At 40.5% G+C, this 11266-nt stretch overlaps 1 non-coding gene across 1 annotated transcript; it reads left to right on the top strand.

The window, feature by feature from the left end:
- The first annotated feature begins 7988 nt into the window (after positions 1–7988).
- On the top strand, positions 7989–8107 carry LOC138693874 (5S ribosomal RNA). The gene has a single exon (XR_011330560.1). It is a non-coding gene; the product is annotated as a 5S ribosomal RNA (ribosomal RNA).
- Positions 8108–11266: the final 3159 nt, after the last annotated feature.

The raw sequence follows: 11266 nt of genomic DNA, 5'->3' as shown, positions 1-11266 counted from the left end.
GCACTAATTGTAAATAGGACAATAACATGAACGTAAAGACTTTATGACAAACTTAAAATTAAATGAACACTAATGGCTACGAAATGTGTAAAAGTTGTTAAATGTGTGATATTGAGTTGATTTCAGTTAATTAAAATGTGAGTAGTAAAAATTACGAATGCTTACCTTTAACATGAGTACAGTGATGATTACCTGTCTAGGGTTAAGTAGTCGCGTGGTGAGTTTAGGAATTCCCAGACCACCTCTAAGATTGTTTAAAATAAAGGTATTGTAATCGTACGTTTCTGTCTTTTGTCAATAGTAACGTTGACCTTTCTTTTTCGAGAAAACAAAATCTGTTGTACAGTTAAAGGTACTGAAATAGTAAGAAATTTTCTGAAATCCCCACGCGTTTGCAAGTGTAAGTCTCTGTTGTAACCTGTTGATTTACGAGAGACTGTGTGTGCTTTCGTACAGTGTTTCTAAAATGTGCAGTAACGAGTCAGAAATCATTGGAATGTAGTGTAGGTGTGTTTGTTATAACCGGGAATCAATCCGCAGTACTTGACCAATCAACTACGGGAAATATCAGAAAAATTGGCAGGAGTTAGCAAGAAAAACAAAGGTAAAATATCACGTGAACGAGCACCGATACCGAGCACTATGTACAATATACCCTAGAGAAAAAGACAAGAAAACAAAAGTCAACCGCTGCAAGTGTTACGAAGTGGTGTGTGAAACATATAATGAAGAATGTCTGCGGGAAGCGCATCTAGTGAGATAAAGGGTGAAATGGAGGATTCTGCTAAAAATAAAGAAAGGAAGAAAAATGTTTACAGTTAATACAAGTATTGTTTTCTCTTGTGGGTTTATGTTTAGTATAATAGATGTGTGTGTGTGTGTGTGTGTGTGTGTGTGTGTGTGTGTGTGTGTGTGAAAAAAGTGAAAAAAATAACAGGTCTGTAATAATAATAGTTAATAATTCTGTAGTTCACTGCAAAAACTGTATAGCCATAAAAGGACAGATGATAATAACGTTGTTATCTTATTCTTGCTGCTGTGTAAGCCTAAGTTTCCACGTGAGGGATAGAAGAGACATGACAACATATAGCATTACAATTTGTTTAATGTGTATAAATTTCTTTAATACTGATTTTTCTCAGAACAAGCTGTGTGAGGGTTAAAGAGTTCTTGCACTGAAGCTCAGAATTATTTATTATTATTATTATTATTATTATTATTATTATTATTATTATTATTATTATTATTATTGTGTGAAGAGTTGTATCGGAAGTGCTTTATAGACTAAATTAATAATTTCTATCTTAACTGAAATATTTACATTATATTTCACACAGTATAGTTACAGGTAGCATAAATTCAGATAATGGTTTTTATATGGGAATCTACTTCTTGTGTTTAGAGGCTACATTTATACAGAGTTAATAATTTCTCCCCTATGTAACATATTTCCATGAAATTTTATACGCATCTATGCAAAAACGAATTATGCTCGTGTAATTAGGGAATTAGGGAAAAATTAGTTTTTCTGATAATTTTTAATGTTTTAATAGAAATTATGCTCCTAAAAGATGACTAGCCTGCCATATTTTTCGCAGTTGGTAACAAAATGCTAGATTCATGGATATACTCCATAATTTAGTTGTTCATTATATGTTCAAGAAGTGTTGAATTTTTCTTGGAGAAATTAAGCTCCTTCATCCAGACTCTGAAAAGTGGCTGCTGTCGAATTCGTAAAGCGCCACCAAGAGATGAATATAACATCTAAGTTTGCAGGATGTAGCAGCTAAATTTTAAGCCGTATAGAGTTTAATATTTGATTAATGTGTGGGTAGAAGAATTGAAAGTTAACTCAGGTTTACTTGTAATGCACAGCCTGTTAAATATGTCGTAAAAAAAAAAAAAAAAAAAAAAACTAGTTGCACAAATCTCAGTAAACGTGCCAATTAAATGAATGCTAACGTATTATAGATTGCTTTTCGCGTATTAAATGAAAGTACACATCTTGTCCTATGACCTCCATAAGGGAAGGTTTAACAGTATAAAACAGCCACTGACCCCACGAACAAAAATCAACTGAAGAGCGTGACTTTAAAAAAAAAACTCATGTTTTGTCCCACCTCTTACTGATATTGATGTTTTGTATGCTGTTGTGCACAATGCCTAGCTTTTGTTTAAGCCTAGATATTACTTAAACTTCGGTTATGATGAAGTTGATTTTCTTACATAGTTTTGCGTTCTGGACAACTGTGCGCCGGCATCTCTCGGAACATCCGAGATCAGGTCCCTATCCCCTCCACCGCAAAGTCAAATAGCGTCTGTCACTTGATTTTGAATATTAAACAAACATACCATCACGGCATTTCCGTTATGGCATCTGGTGTCATCAATAAGCTACAAATAAAGGAAAGAAAGAAAGAAAGAAAGAAAGAAAGAAAGAAAGAAAGAAAGAAAGTAGCACAGTCACTGTCCTGAACAAGGTACGCAAGTATTATTTTAATTAATGCGTATCGCCTACCAGCCGCCGAAACTATTCGACAGGAGAGTGAATATCCTACACGGTCCTGTAAAAATGTTCTGAATACACTAAATGACGTGTAATTTTTTTTCTATTATTAGGACAATTGAACGTGTCATTGCTCCTGCGGGTTGCTTTGTTTCACACCACAGAGAATTCAGGTTCTCAACCCCCCGGGATTCTAGAGATAAGAGAGCGATGAGGTTAAAGGAGTAGGCGTTTGTTCGTGTTTTTGTTTTTACTTTAGAAAAATTGCGAAACGTGACGCAATAGCGATAAGTTTTATGAACAAGTTTGCTGAATCGACCAATTGAAGGTAATTTATATTTTGCTAAAGAAGAGAGGAGATTAATGAAATCAGTTATTGTAATAATCGTAGTAGATTGAAGGAATTGTTTGTATTCAAACTCCTTTTTGAAATAAGCTGCTCGGATGCTTATCAGGGTGACGGTTATAAATGTTATCGTAATACCCACCCGAGGTCACAAAGGTCACAGTCTTCCGCTTGTCCTTTCCTAAGCAGACCACGTCTGTACTATCGAAAATAATGAGTCACAGTTATAGTTTCGTGAAAGTAAAAAATGTTAGATAGGAGACAAGTAGCTACTCTTATACAATCATAATCACATTTTGTATCCAATATAGTATAAACGAGCTACATGTAAGTACTGTGTAAAGTTTCATTAAAACAATATATTATATATGAGACAAGTCACTAATTTTTGTCAAAACGCATCGTCTATAAAGGGGTAGTTTCTCCTCTTATACAGTAGTGACTATAGTGCGAAGTTTCATGGAAATATGTCACATTTTTAGTCCAGCTAGATTTGCTTTCTGGACCACTTTGAGCCTTGGCGCTTGTGATCGGTCGGACGGAGGATCACTCGTCCCGGCGGCGTTAACCCTTAATTTGGTAAATATATATAATGTGCAATATTATAGAACTGTGAAATTTTTTTTTAATTTTCCTAAGAAACTTTGTTATCCATCGTTCTATTAAAAAATTGTTTATTAACCTATAGGATACATTGCGATATTTGTCAAACAGGCTGTGGGAAAATGCTGATACGGTGAGGAATGGAAAGGGAGAAACCATTTATATTATTGAGGTGACCTTGAACTGAGGGTAGTAGGAACGAGACCTGGAGTACGGTACAACCGGCTCTTCCGAGAAATAACTAGTGGCCCTGAAAAGGGCCTTTTTGCGGGCAGGAGTACCTTTGTTAATTCAAGCCCTCTCGCCGCGGATGCGCCTAGCCAGCTGAATATCCTTGGGCATAATGGTCACGCGCTTGGCGTGGATGGCGCAAAGGTTGGTATCCTCGAAGAGACCGACGAGGTATGCCTCGCTTGCCTCCTGCAAGGCCATTACGGCTGAGCTCTGGAAACGGAGGTCGGTTTTGAAATCCTGAGCGATTTCACGCACCAAGCGCTGGAAAGGCAGCTTGCGGATGAGGAGCTCGGTGCTCTTCTGGTAACGACGGATCTCGCGAAGAGCAACTGTACCAGGGCGGTATCGATGGGGTTTCTTCACGCCTCCAGTAGCCGGTGCGCTCTTCCTAGCGGCCTTCGTTGCCAGCTGCTTTCGTGGAGCCTTGCCTCCCGTGGACTTACGCGCAGTTTGCTTCGTACGTGCCATCGCTTACTCCTTAGTCCTCGCAACCCAAGTTGACGCAATACAGTCGCCCCCGCTGCCCCCAAGAGGGGTATTTATGTCTTCGCCCGTTGAGAAGCCACGCCCCTTCCGTAATGTGATTGGTCCGCGGGTTTTAGTATATAAACCAAAAAATGACCCGCCGTCGAGATCACTTTTAACCTTCGTCACACGAGCAACATGACTGGACGCGGCAAGGGAGGCAAGGGTCTTGGCAAAGGTGGAGCGAAGCGCCACAGGAAGGTTCTCCGAGATAATATTCAGGGCATCACGAAGCCGGCCATTCGTCGTCTCGCCCGACGTGGAGGCGTAAAGCGTATCTCCGGCCTCATCTACGAGGAGACGAGAGGTGTTCTCAAGGTCTTTCTGGAGAACGTAATCCGTGACGCTGTAACATACACCGAGCACGCGAAGCGGAAGACAGTCACGGCCATGGACGTGGTATACGCCTTGAAGAGGCAGGGGAGGACTCTCTACGGGTTCGGCGGTTAGACTGCCTACACACGTCTGCTGCCGAATCCGTCGGCAAAACGGCCCTTTTCAGGGCCATAAAATCCGTCTAAAAAGGGCAGTAGTTGTCGAGATTAATTTAATTCACCTTTACTGTGTGACCACTAGCTCAACAGGCCAGTGCGGAAAACAGAACTTATTTCGTAGGGGCACTTCAGTATCAGCAAAAGACGTTGTAAGAAATGCCTCTCCGTTTTTCAAATGGGTCTGACCCCAACGCTTGGTATATCAAGTGGAAAGACCGGATTCCTCTGTGAAGCCTTGCTCCTCGGATTATGTTACCTGTTACTGTAAACTTCTGTAAGTCAATAATCACTGTCCGAAGAATTGGTGGGTAATATGACAACGCAGGTAGGCAATGCTCACCAGACCGTAACAAGGAACCGAGGGGATTGACACATACTGAACATCACATCACCACGTTTTTGCAATGCCAACTTTTAGGTCATAGGAATCCAGTGTGGTAAACACTGGGGAGAAGAGGTACACATCGCATGTCAGAACACAGGACTTCGTCCTGTCAGACAACTTCCACGTATAGCTTGCGTCATTTCGGTTCGAACGAAACGACAGAGAGAGGGGAAATTCGAACGCAAATTGTCAAAGCCTTCGATTCCTACGAGAAGGTCATGTCATCATCTCAGTATTGGGGTTCCTGCGCGTGCGGCCAATATGTGCACCAACAAACAAACGCATTAGGAACTCTATTATAACGCCGTAAGTTGTTCACCAGTTATCGATTTCTTATTCAAAATTAGTTTCATTCGTAGTATGTAGTAAAGTAAACTAGTATATTCAAACGTATATGTCTAAAACCACGATGGGCACCAAAGAAGGGGACTTGTGATTATTTTCACGATAATCTCCATTACTCTAATATGATAGAAATATATTACATAAATTTCGAAGCCAACTATGTACTTTGGCATCATCATCTAATTTAATTCGTATTGTGTTAAATTATATAATAATAATGAAACCTTTCTATATGCATCAGTATAATGTGTTATCACACAATAGCCTAGTAAATGTACAACGGTTTCAAGTACTTCAGTGCGAACCTGGGACAACGACATCGTTCAGAGCACAAAATTACAGAATGATGATATTAAATCAGCCCACCGGTATAGAGAGAGAGAGAAAGTTGACACGCGTAATGAAATTACATTACGAAGCCGTGAGAGAGGATTAACAATACTGGCTATTTCTGACTTTTGTGAGGTTAGTGGGGCCCTTAAAAGGGCCGTTTTACGGAGAAGGGGCTTAAGCCTTCTTCTCGGTTTTCTTCGGGAGGAGAACCGCCTGGATGTTGGGCAACACACCACCCTGGGCGATGGTGACGCCGGACAGGAGTTTGTTCAGCTCCTCGTCGTTGCGAATGGCGAGCTGTAAGTGACGAGGAATGATCCTAGTCTTCTTGTTGTCACGAGCTGCGTTGCCAGCCAACTCGAGAACTTCGGCCGCCAGGTACTCCATCACCGCGGCCAGGTAGACTGGCGCACCGGCACCAACTCGCTCTGCGTAATTGCCCTTACGCAAAAGACGGTGGATACGGCCTACCGGGAACTGCAACCCAGCACGGCTGGATCGAGACTTTGACTTTCCCTTCACCTTGCCTCCCTTTCCACGACCCGACATGATGCTACTCCTACTTGCAGCTGTTTAACTACAAGAACGACGCCTCGCCCTGTTCATGATGCTCATAGCCTTTGAACTGATTCCCGTGTCTGGGTGAACTTGTTTCAGAACCTTGTAGATGTAAATGGCGTAGCTCTCCTTCCTCTTGCGCTTCTTCTTCTTATCGCCCTTCGAAATATTCTTCTGGGCCTTGCCGGCCTTCTTGGCAGCCTTTCCGGAAGCTTTGGGGGGCATGGTGCTCGTCTGACGACGCCTCGCCCACGGTAACCTTCACTTTTACGCCAACGTCAATAATCGACAGCGGACCAATCGTAAAGTCACAAACGTTTGCGCTGTTTCTATTGGCTCGCACTGGGAAGGCAGTACGGCATTGTCCCTGCGACTTAAATATTTTTCTCCCTCCGGGCTCATCATCAGACGAGCACCATGCCCCCCAAAGCTTCCGGAAAGGCTGCCAAGAAGGCCGGCAAGGCCCAGAAGAATATTTCGAAGGGCGATAAGAAGAAGAAGCGCAAGAGGAAGGAGAGCTACGCCATTTACATCTACAAGGTTCTGAAACAAGTTCACCCAGACACGGGAATCAGTTCAAAGGCTATGAGCATCATGAACAGCTTCGTTAACGACATCTTCGAGCGCATCGCCGCGGAAGCTTCGCGGCTCGCGCATTACAACAAGCGGTCGACCATCACCAGTCGGGAGATCCAGACAGCCGTCCGTCTCCTGCTACCCGGTGAGCTGGCCAAGCACGCCGTCAGTGAAGGGACCAAGGCCGTCACAAAATACACTAGTTCCAAGTAAGCGGGAGTGCTTGCTAGGGAATCAGCAACCGGCCCTTTTAAGGGCCACAAGTTATTCATAACAGAGTAGATGAATGAAGAACAACAGCGGTTCCCACCGAGTGAAAATTTAAATAATCACCCCGATAACACTTCTAGGATAGATAATACATTATAGGCAGTCCATGGGAGACTTGGATCCACGAGGCAAATTCGTTTCCTTAATAGTTTCGTACGACTTATATGAGAGCGCGGTGTCATTCCTACTCACTTGGCAGCATTAATTGTTGAGGGAAAACAACTTAGAAGGTAACTTGTCGACCGCGGGCATAATCCTTCCGCAGGCCACTACTGAGAATCTGTGGACATACGGGTAATCTATCTTTATTGAAACTCGGGTTCATAACATACGACTGATACTTTATATATCTGTCACGTAATCCATCAAGAGACAAATGTCCCCCCCCCCCTAGTCAGTAGCGAGCTTCAGTCCATTCGTAGTAGCCGCCGGTGCAAGAAGTGAATTGAAGTTTGTGTGAAGTTCCGTAGTATGGCATGAAAATGATGTCGAAAATCCGACTACAGTTCCACAACCATGTGGTTGAAAGGAGGCTCCGCTGTTGAACAACAATCCACCTGTGGCTTAACTTAGAATGCCGACTAGCTGTTTTATTAATCCCGTGTCAATCCAGCAGTGTGTGACGTTGAAACGTAACCAAACTGCCGTTGATAGATAGATTTATCATCTATCCCAATGACATCCAACGAGCTTGGTAATTTAGGTACAGAGTCTAAGCAGGCAGTTTACGTGTGTGTGTGAGCGAGTGCAGGTTTTATCGAGTGCACCCCAATCCCATCGTCCTCAAGTGCCTACAGATTACGCAGTTTCATCGGCAACGGCCATACCATGTTGAAAATACCGGTTCTCGTCCGATCACCGAAGTCAAGCAACATTGGGCGTGGTCAGTACTTGGATGGGTGACCGCTTGGGAACACCACGTGCCGTTGGCGATTTTTTTTTTTACGTCACTATTTCCAGCGTGTTCTAATAAGACTTATGGGATATTATGTTCCCTTCCCTATTCCAGCTATAGCTTGGATGATGACGCCGCTGCATAATTGTAGAGTAATTGATAATTCTTAAGTACTTGCAGCTCCGTATTGAAACTTATGACTGGTAGCATATTCATATGAGACGGTTCACTTCTCTGCGTTTTCTCGAAGAAGGGAATATGTATTCAGGGGATTGTGAACGTACCTCGCGCTCTCCCTAGAAGTTAGAGACATTTTAGGTAAAGAATGTAATATACTGTACATATATGGCTAATTAAAATCCCATTAGTTACTACATTTCAGTGGGTAGTACAAATTCCATAATGAAAATATCTCTGTCCTAGTAGTTGTATCCTTTAAAGAAGCTCGTTGTTTTCCCATGATGAAGGGCAGAACTTGGTCGGTAGAAATTTAAACAGACTGCATTATCAGACCAGGCGTTATTTCAATATCAGCGTTTAGTTTAGGAAATATAGCAATAGCGGAGTTGGGAGAAGTAGTTATAGCATGTACAGTAAGTATAAACAGTTCGCTGTACTGTACAGTGAATATAAATATTTGAATGTACGATGGCAAAACATCAGACATACAGTACGTAGCTCACATATCTTAAAAAATAAATAAATAAAAATAAAGAAGACATTCTGAGGAGTGAGTGGAAAGTGCATATTATAATGAATATTTTTAACTCTCAGTTGACATTGAGAGAGAAAGCCATGCATCGGGGAACCGGTGACTGTTTTTGCGTTACCTTCTGCTATTGGCGTTGTTGGTTAGTAACGAATGAAAGAGGTAGGACGCGGAATCAAATGTCAAAAAACGATAGGGAAATAATAGTAACTGGTTGTATTTCGATCGAGCTCGGCGTGCTGATTCACCAGTGGGGTGTTTCACAAAGTTTACAATCTTTGGAAATTGTGAACTCTGTTTGTAAACTTCTGTTTCACAATCTTTGTTTGTAAAGGTGGACTGTACAAAGGAAATCAAATCTTTACGAATGAAATTTTGCGCTCTTTACAAGTGATATGTTTGTTTCACAACGAAGGAGTAATTTTACAAACGTGTAAACTAAACTTTACTAGTGAAGTTAGCACATTTTCTACAGTAGCCCTGTTGAAATAGCTTCTAATTGTGAATGAAAAAAATAAACACATATGTATAAAATCAATTTTATAGTAACAGGGTACCATTAAGAATTACACTGAAGCAGTTGTGATGTTATTGAGTAGTTCTAGCGACTCAGACGAAGATTTTGCATTTAGGCCTAACGTAGAATTTTCCGGCCACGTTCGTATCATTGTACGAATATTAATGAAAGGTTTCGAATGAATCCCGCGCTATACTTCAGAATACCGCGTTAGTTCTTATATACGAGGAACGTATTTAATAAATACTCGCACTTAAAGAAGAAAAACTTTGCACCGAAAACCAATCACTTAATAATGCAATGTCGGCATTACTTACGCAGTATTCTGAAGTCGTTCCGAATCCCATTTCGCTGTAATCTCTCCTACAAGATATGGGACATCACATGCAACATCTGAAAGGGAAAAGTGGTGCCCTAACCACAAAGCGAGAACTGCATTGGTTGCATAGTAGCTCTCAGTTCCCTGCGTTAGCAGATAAGAACGGAATTTATAAGATTACAGTGTGCAAAAGTTCACACATGGTAGTTGATGTTGTTACAAGATTGAAAAAACTCGAGGCGGGTTATTGATCACCGAATGTGCTTACTCGGGCAAAGGATTTTTATGCTCCTCCTGCTGGGTTCCCTAATGTTGGCGAGGTTATGGATGAAACAATAAAATATACTGATGGACCAGCAGAGAGCGAAGTTGATTTTAATGGATGGACATGTTAGCTGCTCTATCAACTGCATATAACTACGTGGGTCAAATCCATTATTTATCAATTATTTGAATGAATTTCGCGCTAACTTTCGTCAGTTAAGTCGTAGGCTAATTAATGCATTGGTATGCTCGACCAATTGCATGCCGCGAAACTCCGTTGTCGCCGATGTAGCAAAATCTAAATAAAATATATATAAAAAAATATAAACATGTCCATCGATAGTTCTAAAATTACAGCTACTTTACCTCTGATCCTTAGTGATTTTTGTAAACTGTCGTTGGCGATTTTGTTCAACCAATTATGCGTATTTGTAAGTTTGTTTCGCCGATTTTGTAAAGTTCGTTAAAACATACAAGTGAATAAGATTGCATTGTGAAACACAGTTAACAAGCATATGTAATATTTCCGTTGTTAATTGTATATTGTTAATTTGTAATTTGTTAGCGTTGTGAAACATGCCCCCATTTACCTTTAGAGGTAATATCTACATTAATATTTAGTTAAAATTTAAAGAAATTTTAAACGAATGGAAGCTGCATTTTAATTCACCCCAAATTACTATGTTCCCTTTCAGATTATCAGCTGTTGTTGTTGTTGTCGTTGTTGTATTGTAAGTTCTCACTTATTGTTAGCTAGCCGTACCCGTTCGCTCCGCTCCACCTGTTAGAAATAAATATAAAGTAATTACATAATTAAAATAGGACGACTGATCCATGGAACAACTTTTACAACAGCGCAAGATAATCTGCTTCGCATATTACCCAATTTTTTTTTAGCACTGCATTTATTGCATATATATTTTATGTATTTTAACACGATTCAATTGAGCATAGTTAAAATATGAATTATTAAAATAATGGATTGCCAAGCTAAAGTACTATTACTGCATACTAAATCAATACACTCTCGTTGTTCGTTAATTCTCTGAGATTAAAATGCGTGTACATAAATATTATTTTAAGAAATACAGAAAACGAATGTACAAAATAGCCTATCAAATTTTCTGTGCATAAGAAGCTATTTTAATCTTACCTGTCCTCGATTTACTCAGACGTTACTGTAATAACATTATAGCATTATGTCCATCTAGAGAAACTACAGTTTCCAATGGTGAAATAATAACTAATTATACAAATCAGTTAATTTACGAGCTTGTGATATTACTTCATACAAACACAGAAACATTCCCTGTAGGCTATGTTTAATAGCTTTCGATTGTTTGTTGATGTCCAAGGCCCCTGTTTCGATTGTTGTTGTCCAAGGCCC

The sequence above is a fragment of the Periplaneta americana genome, unplaced genomic scaffold (assembly GCF_040183065.1).
Source record: "Periplaneta americana isolate PAMFEO1 unplaced genomic scaffold, P.americana_PAMFEO1_priV1 scaffold_24, whole genome shotgun sequence".
Classification (NCBI taxonomy): domain Eukaryota; kingdom Metazoa; phylum Arthropoda; class Insecta; order Blattodea; family Blattidae; genus Periplaneta; species Periplaneta americana.
The sequence above is the reverse complement of the archived record's forward strand: the minus strand, read 5'-3'. Positions and strand labels throughout refer to the sequence as shown.